The sequence below is a fragment of the Amblyomma mixtum genome, chromosome 9, assembly GCF_055824585.1.
Source record: "Amblyomma mixtum isolate Tamu chromosome 9, ASM5582458v1, whole genome shotgun sequence".
NCBI classification, from domain to species: domain Eukaryota; kingdom Metazoa; phylum Arthropoda; class Arachnida; order Ixodida; family Ixodidae; genus Amblyomma; species Amblyomma mixtum.
The window spans coordinates 66,915,281-66,934,859 of NC_143020.1; the positions used below are offsets into that span (position 1 = coordinate 66,915,281).

The window sequence follows — 19,579 nt, forward strand, 5'->3', positions numbered from 1 at the left end:
GAAGCGAGAAAGCGACAACGTGCACATCGCGCCAGAACAGAGTGAAAAACGTCTTGCAAACCGTTGTGTTAAGGATGCTGCTCGGCGACAATGTTCTATCTCGCGGAGTGGTTCCACGTCATCGGTCACAGAAGGTTCTTAACACCTGACTGCTCAGGAATGCCGCAATGCTACCAGGCGACGGCAAGGCGCCGAAGAATCGCCAGGAGAACGCGTGCAAACACTCGAAAAACAGCCGAAATGTTTCCCTGTAGCTGTAGTCCCGACTGCGGAGAAAGCGCAGTTGGAGCTACAGTCCACATCTTCTGGGCTTCCCCGTTGACGTCCCTAAGCCAGCGCTATCGCTAAGTACTTTCGAGCAGAGGGATACTGCACTGCTCAGCTTTTAGCCGGCCGGCCAACGCAAGGACAATGAGCGAGCCACCGAGGTCATCGCGAGTGTCCTCTCATTGCCTAGCGTCAACCTCAGGTTATATTTTAAAAGCAATAAAGATTTTCTCCTCCTCCTCTGCCTTGAAAACAAAAATCATTTCGATATAAACTTTAGAAATGAAAGGTAGTAAACTATTCCACTGACGCAGCTGTCCCTTGTATTTTTACTTGAACGACTTCAGGGTGAAATATGCGGATGCTTACAGTTGAAAACGCACTTTTTCCTAACTTCGGGGTAATTTTATTTGACGCTTTCAGTTTCGTTTGCTGCAACATTTGGTGTAGTTAATAGTCATGCAGGGAAACAAAACGACAATTTTTTAATTCCGGATAGCAAGTTTATATATTTTCATAAAAATATGACAAAATGGCAGAATTTTACATCTCATTTACATTTCAGAAAATATTTATACCGCACAAAAATACTTCGCCTGAATCCCATCAAAAGCCAAAATCTGTCACTGAACTATTTATGGAGTGTTGTCGAAAAAAATTAGATTTTTGATAAGTTATTCAGCGCTGCTAAGCGTCTCAGGTTTTCGAATTCTCCCCAACTGCGCTCACATCAGGAGTAAACTATTTTCGGCAAAAATATTTAAGGCTTAGTTTACGACTTAACAGTAAGTTTGCGCGTTTTTTTTAACGAATCGGAGATGGTTCAGCGAAAAATCTAGAACGTTTGTGTTGTATAGTTCTTGTTTCCTTTTCAATGTGAACACCGCCAGGGGGCTGCAGTTGTGTGTATATATATGTGTGTGCGTCGCATTCGGTTTGCAGCGAAATATTGATTCGTGACTGGGGAGAGGGAAAAAAAATCTGTCCTCGCTTCGGAAAGCGCGGCTTCGGCCGCTTATCTGTTTTTTTTCAGCAGTGTCCGCTCCGGCGGACGCAGTTGTTGCTGCGACGCGCGTCTTTTCTTTCCTTTTTCTCTTTCCTCGTATCTCTCTACTCTCCTGTATCTGCACGTGGCAGCGGTGGGGGCTTGGCTCGAGCCAGTAGGCAGGCCCGTGCAATTTCCTTTTCATCCTTTTCTCAGTCACAACAACAACGTTTGCGGCCTTCGGGCTGCGACCATGTATCTGTTTTTTCAGCCAGCGTCCGTCCCGGCGGACGCGGTTGTTGCGACGCGCGTCTTTACTCTCTTACTCTGTGCTCTTATCTTTCAACTCTCTTGTGGTGGCTCGGCTTGAGCCAGTTGGCAGGCCCGTGCACATTCCTTTTCATTCTTCTCTCAGTCGCAACCAACCAAATGAATAAACTGGGTTTCGTTCCATGCGTTTGCTGTCATGGTTCACGGTCTTCAAGGGCGGTTCACGCCTACACTACATTGGCGACGAGGATGAACGGAAGAGCGGGCGTAACAACCTTTTCGCTTCCAGTCATGGGCTTTTCCGGACCGCACAACCGCCCCCATTTCTGCCTGTTCCAGGTCGCCCGGCTGTTCCTTGGTCACAATGGGTGCGTCTATTCGTGAACTACAAGCTGGCTTCGGGAGCGTCTGATTTTTCGGCAGAGCGTCGCAAAGCACTTCTTATCCACTGTCTGGGCGTCGAAGGCCAGCGAATATTCTTCACCCTTCCTGTGTCAGCCAAAGACGCCAAAGAAGGTGAGAGCGCTACCGCTAAGGATCTGCCAGCAGATAGTGAGGGCGCAAACACCGGACTGTTGCCAAAACAGACAGAGACGGCACTTTCGCCATATGACGATGCGGTTACAGCCTTGGGGAACCATTTTACCACCCAAACCAATATCGTCGTAGAACGTCACCGTTTTCGCAAACGCGTCCAGCAGCCAGGGGAATCTATCAACGAGTATCGTGTTGCATTACGTGAGCATGCAGCTGCTTGTTCGTTCGCCGTGCTTGAGGATGCGCTCCGTGATCAGTTCGTGACTAGCATTTCTTCGCAACATGTCCGTGAGCGTCTGTTGCTCGATGGCTCGAGTCTTTCTTTTTCGCGTGCTGTGCTTGTGGCCACTCAGCTAGAACAAATTACTCAAGACGTCCAAGCTTTTGCGTCTACAAGTGCACAGCACATTGCTACCAAGAGCAACGCCCCCTTCCACTGCTTTCGTTGCGGTTATAATCAGCACTCGGCTGCGTCGTTCCACTGCCCGGCTAAAGGGAAACGCTGTCATTGCTGCGGCGGGGTCGGTCATTTCAAGTCAGTGTGCAATAAGGATCGACGCGTTGCTTCTGTTCGGGAACTGAGCAGCGAAGAACGCAGTGACGTTGCAAACATTCTGGTAGTGGCCGCATCCACTCACCCTGGTATCCATATTGATGTCTTAGTAGGAAACACCAGCGTAGCATTCTTAGTTTGTTTCGGGATCAGCAGTTTCCATTATGTCGTACAGCCTCTTCAACCAGCATTTCTCCAGTAAAGCACACTGTACTGCCCCGCTAGTTAAGTTATTGGACTATTCAAGACAGCCCATACCGGTGCATGGATGTTTTGTCTCTGAGGTTACGTACATGGCTCGTACAGCATTCATTTTGTTTTATGTCGTGTATCGGGGCACTTCGCTTCTCGGTATCGATGCGATTAGAGCTCTTAATCTAAGAGTTGATTTCCTTTGTTGCCTTGAGACAACTGCCACTGCAGCTGGTAGCCAAGAACGATGTTCTGTAAAAGAAACGCATCCGTGTTATGATGGGCTCCCCAGCTACTTAAGAGAAGAGTTCCATTGTCTGTTTGGACAGGGCATTGGTCTGGCTAAGACTTCTGTTCACCAGGCCAAAACGCGTCCATCCGTCCAACCCACTGCGTCTAAGCTTCAATCGTGGAACCTCAGTGAGAGTGGTGAGTGTGTCCGCATTCAGCATGGGTCGCCTTCTGACGCTCCAGGATTGCTCGGACCAGTTCTTCACACTCCGGACCCACCTCAAGACACAACAGAGGCGTTGCTTCCAACGCCGGACCCTCCGCGCCGTGTGCTGCCACCTCGCAAGAGACGACCGCCTGACCGATATGGCTACATGTAGGCCAGTGTGAACTCTAGGTGAAGAGTGCATGAATGGACTGTGTTGTGATCATTTTTTTTCAAACTGCAATGGTTTACATGTACATGTGCATTTGATATTAGTAAATCCTTTGAGATGTTGTAATACGTACTAATCCACTAATTCACTAACCTTAACGTAAAGGGAGGGAATATGTTGTAAAGTTAGTTCTTGTTTCCTTTTTGAATGTGAACACCGCCAGGGGGCTGCAGTTCTGCGTATATGTGTGTGCGTCACTGAATAAACTGGGTTTCGTTCCAAGCGTTTGCTGTCATGGTTCACGGTCTTCAAGGGCGGTTCACGCCTACACTAGAGTTTGGCGTGAAATGACCTGAAAGCAAAGGCATGGTAAACGCATGGTAAAGGCATGGTAACTCGATTGGTGAAAGGCAAGCACAAAAGGAAAGCAATAGTAGCCGCTTGAAACGACATGCTGGCGTGGACCGTATACATTTCATATCAGCAGCTTTCGGGCCTTGCAAATTGCATATTAGCTACACCATTGTTAAGCTTTGTAACGAAAGCTACATTACTATCGCTGGGATGCTTTTCTCCGTGAGCCTCCGAATGACTTTGAGACGACCTTCAGATGAGTCATGGTTAGTCTTGCTATGCACGTATACCTAACCACGTGCGGTCCACTTAGTGGGCCACCTTGGCCGTTAAACTTCGACCACGACCTTTGACCTTTGACATTGACATTTCATCTTTGACAGTGACGTTTGACACTAAACTTTGATATTGAACTTTGATCTTGAGCTTTGACATTGAATTCTTACATTGGAAGTTATCGGCACAGGCAGTAAGAAAGTCACATGGTAATCACATTGTGTCACGTGATACAATTCACAGTTGTGACATAAGGTACGGGGTATATATAACCAGAGCTGTGTGCTATGGAGGAAGGAGAGCGCGCTGAGGCGCGCACGTGTAGTGAAGTACACTCCTTATAACTTTCTTTTTAACATTATGCCTAATGGCAAACACCTCGATTAAAAAAAAAGTACATCTTGGAACAATGCGGCAAGTTGCTTGAAGCTTTCGCTACGTGAAACTCGGTTCGGCAGGGTTGAACCACTGGCATTTCTGAACTTAGGTTACCTCCTTTGGATCTTTGCGTTTCACTTCACTCGTTCTGTATTCAGTTCACCGTGGAAGCGTACATAACGAGCCTGGTATGTGGCTTGCGGGGGTTGCTGAAGTCCACCATTGCACGTGACCTTGACGACTGCGGCATTCTCTCCAGAAGCATTTGGCATCAATTATAACTGATTAAAATGATGCTTATAAGCGTGAACGCAAGAAAATACTTAGCCGTAAGGAGAAACAAGAAATGAGAGTTCATCAAAAACACGAAGGCTTAGAAGTGGAGGTCGAAAAATTGATTATCTGAGCAACCTGTAGAAAAACGCAAACGGCTATGGTACAGACGACAACGTGGTAACACATCATATGCCACTATTAAGGGAGTAATTACTCCTCAGCATCCTCCCAAGCGCTGTCATATGACGACAAAGAAAAGGAAACAAGCGCAAGAAACTTCATTGATAAAGAAAAATGCCCCCTGGCCCGGGGTTCGAACCAGGGACCACCGCGTGACCGGGGCAGCCGTTTACGAAATGAGCGAAACACGACTGGTGGTCCGTCACTGCTCCGAAGCGCCTCCGCTCCGTCGCTCCACTCCGTCGCTGCTGCAGCAGACCATGTGCCAAGTGGGGCAACTCTGCGCAACAGCACCACGTTTCCAATAACCGACAGAGCGCGTTGGCTTCCTGGTGCGAAGGAAGCGTCTGCGGGTGCGACAGGCAGCAGGAGCAGAAGAATGGAGAAAGCAACCACGAGTCCGCTGATGAAGAGGATACGGCCCGGGGTATGCGGGGAAGAAAAGGCTTCGGAGGATGCTGCAGGAAGCAGATACAACGTGCGAAGAAAGGTTTTGGACAACGTGCAGAAAGGGCGCACCCTGACGGCAAAATTGTGTCGCCCCCCTTCTAAATATTTGGAAATGATTTCAGCGCAGTGTATTCTGAAATCTTCGATATCGTCTGGCTGACTCAGAAGAAGAAGGAACATAGAACAGAGGAAAAAAACCTGCCTGACTCATGCTATGAGTCGAACATCTTCAAAGCTTTGTCCTGGACTTGCTTTCTGTCACATCTTCAACACTGACAGTGTGAACGCGTTAATTTGTTCCTGTTGGTTATCCATGAAAACAGTTAGCGCAAGAAACGGGACGGCAGAAAGAGGGCACGCCACGAGCGCTCTTGGTGGGTACTCTTTCTGCCGTCCCGTTTCTTGCGCTAACTGGTTTCACTGACAGAGTAAGAGATGATTGTAGCAGGAGCTAAAATCTCCGGCAGACCGCAGTGTTACCTGTGGCGCTTGAACGTTCTGGTCTAGAAAGTATCCAGACACCTCCATTTTTTTTTCAGGAATGGCTGGCTAAGGACTGCACCTTTATCAGTACAAGGGCGGAACTCCCCTTTTTTCACCAACTGGGTTCGAAGCCCCTAATACCAGATGAATTTCTGAAAATAGTGTTTGTGGTGTATGGGTTTTAACGTCTCAAAGCGACTCAGGCTATGATGGACGCCGTAGTGAAGAGCTCCGGAAATTTCGACCACCTGTGGGTTTTTAATGTGCACTGACATCGCACAATACACGGGCATTTAGAATTTCGCCTCTATCGAAATTCCACCGCCTTGGCCGGGTGTGAAAATACAACCAAGGTTACACGTCAACATGTATTTATTTTTGTTAGGCAGCCGCGAACACAAAGCAGCAGAAGGAGCCCAGTTAACGCCAGTCATAGTGATAGAAGCCTCAAGGAATTAATGCGTTAAGGTCTACAGCACTGAACTAATAGTACTTGCACAGAAGGAATTTTAAGAGCGAAATCTTATTTTATAAACCTTTAATAATGAAAGTGTTTCATGAGACCAATGACGTCGAGTAATGCACATACATTAGAAAGAGGTAACTTGCCTGACCGTGTATAATAAAAACATAATTACCAGGATTAAAAGCGCTAAATTCATGCACGCGTTCGTCGCTTCTTTTCTGATCGGTGATTCTCTGCCTTAGTTTGTGCTGGAGTGGCTATTGAACAAGTTCGTCCTAGTCCCTATTATGCAAAGAGAACCTCGGATGTTAAAATACCTACCTCAGGGCGGATCTGAACGCAGTGTGCAAGGTCAAGATGCCATACCAGATGCAGTGTGGCACTTACGCGAATACGGCGATGCTGGCGCACATACGCCGCTCAAAAGCTTCATCATCACGATTCCATCTGTCCCGCTTTCACTGACTTCTAAGCTTTGTGCTGCCATGTTCAACCCATCAGCAATTTTGTTTTTGCAGCGAAAGCTACACTACGCTACCAAATGCGCATTTCGTGGTGCCTACCAAAGACCACTACTGCGAATGCGCCGTTACCACAACAACCATTACCATGGCAACCATGACGCCGCAGGCGCTGCGGTGCACTGCGCATGCGCAGAGTAGCGCCGCAGACCTGGGACACAAGCCGGAAGCGATGCGCTCGCTCCTCAGACGCGCACCATGGAAGAAAGAGAGCGGCCGTGCTCGTCACGGCCGCAGTACAGGCTGAGCGAAATTGAGTCTTCCGATCCAAATGTCGTCTTATGGTACTAGGCCGGCCGACAGCGTGAAACAGAGGCGAGAAAGGCTACGCGGGTAGCCGAGACGGCCCAAGATCGGCAGGAACGTCTCGCGAAGAGACGCCACCGCCAAGCAGCTGAACGACATCGACGGCGTGTCACTACAGAAATGTCATTAGATGAAATATTTTTCGCTACGTATAGCTGGCCTAGCTGAGCTGCCACTGCATATTTTTATAGTGTTATTTACGTCGGCTCACACGTTGCGGTTACGTAGTGGTTATGTTGCGGTTAAAGATACATAAAAGTGGAATGTTTGATCAGTCCATACTAACAGGCTTTCATCACGAAGTAGCAAATATCCCGTTCTCACGGAAAGCAACGCTTGTATAGGCGCGAAACTGCGTGAAAGCAAAGCACTTATGCTTCGGCCACTCTTGCATTCGTACAACTGCGGCTGGTGACGTAATAATGCGCTTCCTCTAGGAGCGCTATTTTGCCCTCAATGGTCAATTACCTTCGAAACATGAGCAGTGCAGCTCGGTCTACGCAGCCAAGAATGCAACGGATTTAGTTATTAAAATGGCCCACAGCAGACGACGGAGATAACTCCAAGACGCAAGCACGGGCTCTGAATCATTCGCCTCGCAGTCTGCTACGTCGCGAAAACCTTGTACGGATGTCTGTAACGTTACGAAAAGCAGCCTTGAGACCGCTCTGTGTTTGCGGGTGTGTTTCCTATGTAACAGGGTTCCTATAGCTGTCGCCTGAATGGGGAGTGATTGGTTTCAAGGGCCCTGGCATGCATGACGTCGATCCGTTAATCCCAGACCTCAGAATGCGGCGAAATTGCACTGCGCTCTCAGTACAAGTTTCGGTCAACTTGTACCAAGAGCGCCGATGAATCGCAGACATATTGGAGTTCGGCTTCCATTGAATACAGGCCCCGGTGGCTATGACCAAGCAAAGAATTGACCGAGCCGGTCAACTCAGACCTCAGTAGCGTATTTTTCGCTTTTAATCAACAAACACTAATTACCAAGGCGAAGTTTCAACGTCACAGCGTGAGAATTATTAGCGTACAACGAAATCGCATGCTCTGCCAGCTTTAAAGATAGATTGTGTACATCACTCGCGCAGACGCTGTAAAATATTCGGCAAAAGCTTGCAGAATGGCTGCGATTATCGCCATGATGCCTGTTGATAAAAATAAAAGAACGATATAACAGCGCTTCATGGGGCCGCAAAAATCATTTCTTTAATGAACCTTTGCTGCGTGCGCCCGTGAGGAGCAATGGATGCTGCAACTTTCCGGTACACGCTCGTTGGGTTCTCTCCGGAACTCGACTGGAAGCCCCTCAACTTCGTCAAGCCTATTCCTCCAAACCGAGTTTGCAGCACCTGTGGCCTCGTGCGCAAGGTCACCGCTTGGCTGCCCTGCATGCACGTGCTGTGCGATTCTTGCTACGAGCGATGCGGCCAGGACGGCCTGCACGTCTGTCCACTCGACGGGTACGAGTGCCAGGATGGAGACGTCGACTGTAAGGAATGCCCTGCCGATCAGCTGCTGAGAAGAGAGGTGAGCGAATATGAAAAAAGAGACATCGAGCTCACTTGTTTTAGTGCTCTAGCTCCGATAGTGGCCATTCCCCGCATGTGGGTGCTGTGTGTTTTCTTGAAGCCGGTTTTGTGGCAGGATGCTCACCTGCATACCGTGTGGTGGGCTACGTGCCCACCGAGTCAGGCGGTAGCCCATTTACTTGGAAGAGGATGCTCGGGAATGGCGACCTGGGCTGCAACCCAACACAAGAAACCAATGTCCAACAAATGGCAGCACCTTCCAAAGCACCTGCCCTGTGCCACTGCGCCACTGCTCACCTGTCCACTGGGGGCTTAATTGTCAAGGTGTAGCCGGTGGGAAGGTGAGCAGTGGCACAGTTTCACAAGGCAGGTGCTGTGGAAGGTGTTTCCATGTGCTTCTTTCAGTTTTTCATGACAGAACACACACGCCAACAACCACCGTAACCTAGCAGAGAGGCGCAGCACCGAAACACATCACGGTGCTCCCACATCCGCATTTGGCCTAATTACCGAAATGAACTGACTTTTTTTTCCTTATCCTCGTTACAATTCTCATCGTTGCACAAAGAAAGCTTTGCATGGCCGTTGCTCGTGTCCAGTGGACAAAAGTGTGAGCGTGCAGAGGAGATGAATTCTCTCGTTGAAACGTGTGAGAACCGAGCAGTTTAAACGCGCACTATGCTGTGAATTGTTACGTGTTCTCGCTGTAGTGAAGCGAAAGAACGGGAATAAAAATTCGGTTTTGTGCGCCTATCGTCGCGTGGTTTATTCGAGTTTGCGCAAACAGGTATCACGGTTTGGGTTTTTTTTTTCGCAAATACCCAAGGCTAGGTAGTTCGTTTCTGGCCCTCGTAGCTGACGCGTGGTCACCCCCCCCCCCCTCCTTCCCTCATTCTACCCCGTGAAACTTGTAAATGTTGGACAAGAGTACAAATCTTCAACCTGCTGAGAGTTTTAGCGATCGAGACGATTTATCAGCCACTATGCAGGTCGCTGAAGCAAAATCAGGGGCACAGAATTTTCGGGAAGTTGGAGGCTCGATTCGGCCTACTCGCTGCCTTGATGTTCATGCTTCTGTTCGAAGCCGTCAAAAGTATTCTAACATAAGGGATGGTGTGCATTGAGGTGTGTCGTCCACGGGCACAAGACGCTAACTAGAAGTCAGTTTTCATTTCATTTCATTTATTTTCCTCAAAGGCCCGGTGAGGGCATTACATAAGGGCTGGGTACAATATTAGTTGGCGGCAAGTGTCAACACGATGAAAAATGAGCATGAAGATTATCAGCGAAGGTCACGGAGCACATGATGGCTGCAATCTCGCTGGGAAGGTCGTTCCAGCACACAATGGTACGGGGGAAAATGAGGCTGCAAAAGTGACCGTGCGGGCACGTGGTCGAGAAACTTGGAAAGGATGACAAGTGCGATCAGATATGCGGGTTGGCGGGCGATGTAGGGCGCGCAGGAAAGTGAACTGTGGTAAAATTTGTAGAATAAGCAAAGGCTGGCGATGCGATGACAAACTGAGAGGAGTGATAACCCTGATTTATCTTTCAACCCTGACACACTGATGTCGTAGGAATATGAATAATGAATGAATCTGGCTGCTGTGTTTTGTCCTACTTCAAGAGCGTTGATAAGATAAGCATGATGCGGGCTTCAAATAGGTGAAGCATATAGCGCTTGGAAATGTAATACCAACATTTATTTGTGTGCAAGAAACAAAAATCCCATCTTGCACGGCTTCCATTTCCTCGAAAGACAAAAGTAAGGAAATATTCTCTTTTTTCGTTAGTGTATTCTTACTGTCACAACGTTTGCGAATGTAATACCTTATCAGCCTCAAAGAACCCGCTGCTCTAAATGCTTGCGAAGCTCTGACGACAAGAGATGAATGAGCATCTCCTTTGTTCAGCACACAACGCTCCGAGTGCACTCCGAGTGCACAGTTGCGATTCCCTCTCTCCTCATGCTGTCGTCGCGCTTTAAATGCCTAGGCGAACCGCTCCTTAAAACCAAGCTTAAAATCGCTCCAAACGCCGAGAGGACCGCAGTTTAGCACATAGAGCAGCAGATATGATTGTTATGTAAACGCTGTCTCCATTATCCCTGCAGGTGGCTTGCTGGAACAACGAATGTGGCTGCGGGACTGTGACGTCTGCTTCGGAGATCTCCCGCCATTTTCAAACCGAATGCGGACACCACTCCGTTACTTGTCCCATGTGTTCAGCCAAGGTTCTTTGCGTGGACGTGTGCTCTCATCTGACATCAGACTGCTCTACACGAATGAAAGCAGTTGAATCCGAAGACCAAATAGGAACAGGCAGCAAGGAGGAAAAACAATTTCTCCCTTCTTTCCCAGTAGCATTTCAACATCAGATAGCAGAAATCAGACGATGCGTAGAACAAATCGCTCTTGACACTGGCACGCACAGTGAAAGATTCAACGAAATTTCACAGGGCATAACTAAGTTCAGAGAAACAATTAAAGAGGAACTGGCCGCTAAAACCGAGCCAAATAGAGAGGTTTCAAATGAATTTCTTCGTGAGCTGACTGTCTGCAATGAGGAAGAGCAGAATGGTTTGACAGCACAGGTTGATACACTAAATAATCTTCCTGCGAGTGCAACGCTGAGAGACGCACTGGTTTATGTGACAAAAGCTACCCGAGAAACTGTGACGAACATTGCTGCTTCGTTTAAAGCCGAATTGAAAGAATACAGCGAGACGGCACTCGACAGAATCACAGAAGCTTTGCGGTATACGCAACTCCAAGTAACGGCCTGCAACTTTGTTGTACCAGGTGTGAATGCACTTAGAGAAGAGGCGCTGCTCGAAGGCGTTGCTAAGTATGACCACAATCTGGTGTATCTGCGTGGATATTGCCTGTGCCCTGGAATCTGCCTCAGAAAAGTTGGCGGATCTGTGAATCTTTATGTGGTCCTGGCTCTGTACAAAGGAGACATGGACGACCTGGTCCCGTGGCCGTTCAAACAAAAAGTCGGCGTGAGCGTTGTGCACCCCAAGGACTGCTCAAGGGTGGGCTTCCAAGTCATGGGGAGTTACGGCAAATGGTTTGAAAGGCCGCAAGAATCTCAAAACGCAAGCGCTTACATAGATGGCGAATGGCTTAACCTGGACAACCTTATCCGTCGGGGCTACGTGGAGAACGACAACCTTCACGTCAAGTGGGAGCTGCTGCCGCCAGATGCAGTGGGAGGAGGGCGAAAGAAGGCTTCCTCAAAGAGTGGCACTGCTCGGAGGAATATTTCGTGAATCTTCTGCTTCATGCTGAACGTATTCTACAGGCTTCTGGGCTGTGACTTAGGCCAAACTTGTCTCTGCTTGCCATTCTCGTGTTGTCACCGATTTTGAAATCATTGTCGGCTGCTTTTCTGCGCTTCGCTGCGATTTCGTCTGCATCTTGAATGATTTGCCTCATTGCTACAATATCTTTGGCATGCTGCTGTGGTTGGTGAGGCGCAGTGTTTGATTCCAGACACCGGCAGGCCCACTGCGATGGAAATTGAAAAAAAAAAATCGGCCCATACACTTATGATTGCTGACGTGCGGGAAAGCGAAAGCATGAGACCGTGCGATCCACTGTGCGGCGTCTCCGTTGGCCGATGTATGACCCCCCACACACACACACACGCAAGCGTGTGACACCACCCGGAAGGAGGAGGAGGGTGTTAGTACACGTAAGCCCCACCAGGGCTCCGCACCGCCCCCCTGTACTGAGACGCTCATGGTGGTCCGTGACGTCAGCGGCCTGGTCCATCGCAACCTTCTTCGTGTCCGCAGAGCGCAACAGGGTCTCCCATTACGCGCATACGGTCAGGTGCTCCAGGCTCCGCGCTAGTCGATCCGCCGGGCATTGGAAACGGATATGAGCGAGGGGGTCGAGTAGATGGATGTCGAGAAAGCAGTTGGGGATGTAAGCTCCCGGGTGGATCCAGGAAAGGATATAGGGCAATGGGAGGGTCACTATCCGGAGGCCCCAGAAAATGTAGAACAACTGCTGCACCTGAAACACATTAGACGCGTTCTTGAATATGCCAGTGCGGAGTGGGATACGCGTATGGTTGCATTACTAGGTCTTTTAGGACGCGTAGAGTGCCGCGCAGCTCGTTGTGTCGCCAGTGACGACAATTTTCAACACAGCGTTTCAGCAATGGAAGCACCTTTTCGTTGGGAACTTCTTAGTACTAGGCTCCTGCGCGGGAAATGTTCTACCCATCTAGTGCGATAAAACTCGGATTGATAAAGCTCTGTGTTCTCCTGCCACATTTTGAATCTGCACGTTGTGGCCACGCTTTTAAGATACAAGAATGCAGTTGTGAAAGTAACGCTTATCAGAATTCAGAATTTTTGTTTTCCACATGAAATATCTGTGTGGGACAAACTGCCTAAAAACATCGTTGACTTCACAAATGTTGAAGTGTTTCATGCCTTTATTCATAAACTGATTTTATGCTAAGATTCCACAATTCAATGTACGTGTGTGTTTGCGTGTTTTTGATGTTTTTATGGCTGTTTCATGTGTCCTTCGAATAGTACCATCATTTGACTATGGCACTTGCAATGCTTTATTTCCTTGTACATCACGCCTGCAACCATGCCTTCGGGCGCTCCAGTAGTCCTCGAATAAATAATAAATAAAAAAGACGAACCGTTGCATCACAATCTTTATACGAACGTGCACATGTCAATGTTCGTATCCTTGCCTCAAGCTGGCCTCTAGCTTGACAGCCACATCTAAGATATACGAATCGAGGAATCGTACGACACCACCTGAAATGTTTTACGACAAAATGTTGCGCCACAAATTTGGAACGAATTTCACGAAAACTGGTGGCGAGTATACCAGGTGTCCCAGCTAAGTGTAGCTAACCTTTTAAAAAACACGGGATGTCCTAGCCGTCTGAAACCAAATGAGGGTTGTTTAGAGTCGCGTGACCTAGTCTGCAGTTTTCTTTTTTCGCTCTTCAAGGTTGACTAATTGATCATCATCATCATCATCATCAGCCTGACTACACCCACTGCAAGGCAAAGGCCCCTCCCATGTCTCTCCAATTAACCCTGTTCTTTGCCAGTTGCGGCCACCGTATCCCCGCAAACTTCTTACTCTCATCCGCCCACCTAACTTTCTGCCGTCCCCTGCTACGTTTGCTTTCTCTTGGAATCCACTCCGTTACCCTTAAGGAACCAGCGATTATCTTGCCTTCGCATTACATGCCCTGCGCAAGCCCATTTATTCCTCTTGATTTCAACTAAGATGTCATTAACCCACGTTTGTTCCCTCACCCACTTCGCCCTCTTCCGATCTCTTAACGTTACACTTATCATTTTTCTTTCCATAGCTCACTTCGTTGTTCTTAACTTAAGCTGAACTCTCTTTGTTATCCTCCACGTTTCTGCCCCATAGCTGAGTACCGGGAGGATACAGATATTGTATACTTTTCTCTTCGGGGATATTGGTAAGCTACCATTGATGATCTGAGAGAACCTGCCATCTGGGCTCCACCCCATTCTTATTCTTCTAGTTATTTCCCTCTCATGATCCGAATCTGCGGTCACTACCTGCCCTAAGTAGACATATTCTCTTACTACTTCCAGCACCTCGCTACCAATTGCGAACTGCTGTTCCCTTGCTAGGCTGCTGAACATTACTTTGGTTTTCCGCATGTTAATTCTTAGCGCCACCGTTAATCAACTAACTTTTTAATTATTGACTTGAGGAACAATGTGTCAATGGAAAAGTTGTAGATCGCTTTGAGAAACAGCTTACTGAGACATTTTCAGCAAAGTAACATTTACGTAACGTTGTTTTTTTACCCGCCTTTAACCATAACCCGCACAATAAGAAAAAGCTTCCAGATGACAACTGTGCCACTTCAACGTCCCAAGACGCGCCTTAAGGAATAACATTTATTTTTTCTGAAGTCTTCTCCTCGATGAGACTTTGAGTGCACATTGGGGCAGAGAAGTGAGCGACCAGCAGGTGACGTGACAGTTTTGTTTTCATGCCGATAAATGAAGCTACGTGAATCGCAACTTGACGGAAACAGCACGACTAGCGGTTTCTCGGGGTCATCTAAAACTTTTGCATTGACACTTTCTTCCTGAAGTTAATAATTAAAAAGTTAGCTAATTAAACTTAACTAATTAATTAACTTTGAAGAGAGAAAAAATACTCAAGACTAGGCCACGCTAATATGAATAACCCTGAGTTGGTTTCACTGAACTAGTACACTGCGCCATTGTTTAAAGTGTGGTTACATTTAGCTGGGACACCCGGTATATATATATATAGACGAACAACGTGCATAGCATTGTTTGAAGTCGGGGTGTGCGTCTTGCTCTGTGGGCCACACGGGCGCTTGATGACGCCACCTTATCTTTAAGGCGAAAGCTTATAATGGCTCATATTGTCGTCCGTCCACTGACAAAGCGTGTCACACGCGTTTAACTCGGGAACTAAAAAAGATAGATGAAAGCCAATTCTTGCTTCAGATAGAGGATGAAAATATGAACGCAGAAGCCAAGTTTGATGACTCTAGATTAGTTAGTTAATTAATTATAGGCAAATATGTCGAAATTGCATCGAAATAGCGCGGACGTCGATATAGCCACGGGAATGGTGTAACGCCATCTCCACCGGAAGTCATCAGGTCAGAGTGAAAATTCTCACAGAATGGGCGGAAAACACTTGGGTTTGTGTTAAATTTGATGGAAACGTGTAATTAAACGTAAATGTATAGTAAGATAAGATGTATAGTATGAAAAAAGAAAAAAATCGAAAGAAAAAATCGCGTCAGCAGCTCCAAAGGTCCAGATACAATCGGGTGTACACAAGTTCACGTAATAAAAGCAGGAAAATAGACGATGACAAAAAGATACAATACATCCGCAGGACAAAAGCAGTTTGTGTCGGAGAAATGAAACACAATTAAACCCATATGTCTACAAGAATAAGGTATTTCTGCCACTTGTATTTGCTAATGTTATTGATATCTATATTTTTTGTTTTGTAGAAAATTCAAATGTGTAGGCATGTGGTATCGCAGAATATGTCGACCCTGATTAGTGCGGGAAGAGGGTATACACCAGTATTCTCGGTTTCTGAATATGTAGGGCACTTCTAAAGGTCGATGTAAACTGCATAAGTTGAGGAAAGCTTCGTTGTTAGTTTGAACACTGTGTGTTTACTTCATAACAACGTTAAGTTTATGTAAGTGGTGTATGCGGAGTACATTAAACGTAGCAAAAAGTTCTCTTATATGGGCGTCATATGCGACATTTGCTACATGACGAATTGCTTTCTTTTGTAATAGCATTAATTTGGTAAGGTTGGATTGAGTTGTGTCCGTCCATACAGGACTGCAGTAGTTAATATGAGGAGCGAAATATGAATTAGAAAGAATTAACTTAATTTTAGTCGGAAGCACCGTTCTAAACTTACACAGTACGCCACAAGCTCTTGCCAGGTTTCCCGCCACGCTTTCCACGTGGGAATTTAGATGTTGACTGAACGTCACACCCGATGTTTTTATTTCTTTAACGTCTTTTATTTGTTCGGAACCGAGTTTAATGTCGATATCCCGAACAATAACCTTCTGTACAGGAGTAAATAATATGGCTCTTTTTTAGCAACGTTAATTTGTCAACTATTTATTTAAGTCTATTGAGAGAATTTTTCAAGTGTCACATTTGCGAAATCAGTGAGTTCTTCAATACTAGCTGACTGGAAAAAAATGCTTGTGTCGTCTGCATAAATGGTGTAAGATGGAAGTGTGCTGGTCTTTACTATATCATTTATGTAAATATTAAATAAAACCGGTCCGAGTACACTGCCTTGCGGCACACCTGAAGTCGCAATTAATAGGGAAGAGTGAGCTTCGTTGATTACGACGCATTGCTTACGCTGGTTTAAATATGACTTGAGAAGGTTACCAGAAACTCCTCGAAACCCATAATGCTCTAGCTTTGTAGATAAAATTTTGTGGTCAATTCTGTCGAATGCTTTCGAGAAATCGATCAGAATACCAAGGGTCATTTTGTTTTTTTCAAACCTTCTAAGTATTAATTCCTTCTGCGTCGACAAAGCTAATTCAGTGGACATGCCTCGACAGAGCCCAAATTACTGTGGAGATAAAAGCTTGTGCTTATCACAGAAACTGGTGATTCACTTGCATATTATTTTTTCTGGACCTTTGGAAAAAACGGGTAACACTGAGATCGGTAGATAATTTGAAAAGTTATTTTTATCGCCTCATTTATATATAATTCCTATTTCGCACACTGCATAATATCTGGAAAGGTACCAGTATGGAAACAGGTATTGTAAATGTAACAAAGAGCTGGAGTCAGCAGGTCTAAATCGTATTTAACGAGTTTGATTTCAAGATCATCAATGTCCCGGGCTTTACTATTCTTTAAGGACATAAAAATAGAGTAAATTTCTTCATCACTTGTCGGTTCAAAACAGGCAGATTTAGAATTAGGTGCACCTAAATATATGTTTTACTTTCAGCGCTGTCTTGTATAGGTGTTCCTGAAGAGAGATTTGTAAAGTATTTGTTATACTCGTCCGCGAGGTCCTTCCCTTTTAGTGTTTTAGCATTTACTATTAGTTGAAGTACTTGATAGTTGCGTGTGCTAGTATTTAATATTTTGTTAAGTTCGCGCCATAGAACATCAATCTGACTAGTTGCATTGTTAAATAAAATTTCAAAGTACGTATTTTTTCATTTACGCAAACTGGTTGTGACAAAATTTCTGTATTTTTTGAAAGCTGAGAGGTCATCCAAGCTCCGTGTCTTCACGAACTTTGCGTATAGTTGTTCCTTTCTTTTAATCATTTTAAAACACTCATCTGTCATCGAAGGCTTGCGTAACTTTTTCGATTTGTTTTACATTTTTAGCCTAAAACATGTGTGATAGCATGACTTAAATAATGAGAGAAATATTTCATATGCTTGCTGAGCAGTTTTGCACGCAATAAGCGGACTCCAGCTTAAACTGCTTATTTCATTCCCAAACACCTCTAGGGTCCTGGAACTTATATCTCTGACAGTGTACGAATCAGAGTGGCTAACCTTTCTTTTAAGAAATGTATTGCATTTGTAGATCATGTATATCGGAAAGTGATCACTTAGTCCCGTAATTATTCAGCCCGACTTAACACAGTCACTCATATTATTAGTCACAAATAAATCTAAAAGGCTCTCTGAATGATGGGTGATTCGTGTTGGCTCTGTTATGACATTGCCACAAGATAAGGAAGTAAGCAAAATTTGAAATCCACGGGAGGCAGCAGTGTTACCCAACAGAATAATGTTACAGTCACCGCCTAAAATGATTTGCAGCTTATTCGTAATTATGAAATTCAAGAACGTTTCTAAAAACTTAAAAAAACGGTTTATGTTCCCATTAGATGGTCGGTAAATGACAGCAAACAACTTATTTTCACTTTGAGTCATTATAACTTAGTAATCAGCATTAATTTAAGAAAAGTCTGGCTGTACAGCACATGCAAACTGTTTTGATACCAGCTGTAGCACACCGCCACCACGTCGGTGGGACCTGTTCAGAAAAAAACTCTCGCATCCCGGGAGATTCAAAACATCAGCTGTAGAAGATTACCACGTTTCGGTAACCATAAAAACTTGAAACTTGAAACGGAATTCGGCAAGAAACATAACCAGTTCGTCGTATTTCTTTCACGCACTTTAGGCGTTGCAATGCAGAACAGTGATATAACTGTTGCCAGAAGGACAGGTAACATCGTGAGGAGCAGCTATCAAAAATAATCATACAAGTACAAAAGAGCACGCCATAGGCACTCAGGGAGAGGCGGCTACATTGCGCATCTTATCCAGGTCGGACTCACAATCAATTCGGATAACTCGGGACGTTTCCGTTTTCCGTGCGTAAACCCTGCGGTTCCCGACCCATGCGCAACGCCAGGCCACCTCCCGTTTCTTGCCAGTTGTCATCCCAAGCAACTTTCTCATTTTTGGGCACAGACGCTCATCAACAAAGACAGACTTTCTCTGAGAAACCCAGTTCATCTGCACCGCACCGAATTTTTCGTGCTTCCCGAAGAATGGCATCGCACTTAGCGCGGTTGCTGAATGCTACTGCAATGTTGCCGTTACTATTCGTTTTTTGCTGCGGCCTTTTTTTCGACAGTATCGTCGTCGCCATCTTTCTGGTCAGCAGCAGTGTTTCGCACAGGAACCCTGTGGCAGATCTCAATATCTTCTTGTGTTATACAATCACCAAGTGCGTCACCAAGCCTGCCCAGAACATCCATCAAATTTTCGTTTTCGTCCTCAGGAATGCCTCTAATCTCAAGAATTTTTTTCCTCGAGTACTGATCCTGTGCGGTGATCCACATCGAGTTTTCATTTGCCATTTTTTTTAGTTGTGCAAGTTCTTTGATCAGCTCCTCATTTGTGACTTTCAGAGCGGCATTCTCTTTTTCCCGATCACCACAGTCTCTCCGAAAGTCCTCAACATCTTTGTTCATGTGCTCTAGACTAGCCTTCAGTTCCCTTATTTCTTTGCGCATTTCACGCTTCAAGTCAGCTATCTCAGTTCCCATGATGAACAAGAAACACGTTTACACTGGTCGTAGGTAATAGCAAATGGTAACAGCAACTGGCAGCAGAAGCAACGGGAACGACTTAGAAGTACTAATGCAACAAAGTTGCGAGAATTCGAACCTGCGAAACAAGCAGAAAATGAGCGTGTGTTCGGTCCAATGCAGAAAAGCAGGAAAGGAATACGTATGTGGAAGCCTTTTGTCTTGTTCATATTCGCGATCCGGTGGGGGGGGGGGGGGGGTCGAATTTTGATGGAGGCGAAATTGTAGAGACCGCTGTGCTGTGCGTCACTGTCATGTGGTGAAGCGTTCAGGCCAGGGTACTCGTAAATACC

General features: G+C 46.1%; 1 pseudogene; it reads left to right on the forward strand.

Annotated features, from left to right (window-relative positions):
- Positions 1–1,771: 1,771 nt before the first annotated feature.
- On the forward strand, positions 1,772–3,615 carry LOC149329465 (uncharacterized; annotated as a pseudogene).
- The last annotated feature ends 15,964 nt before the right edge of the window (positions 3,616–19,579 follow it).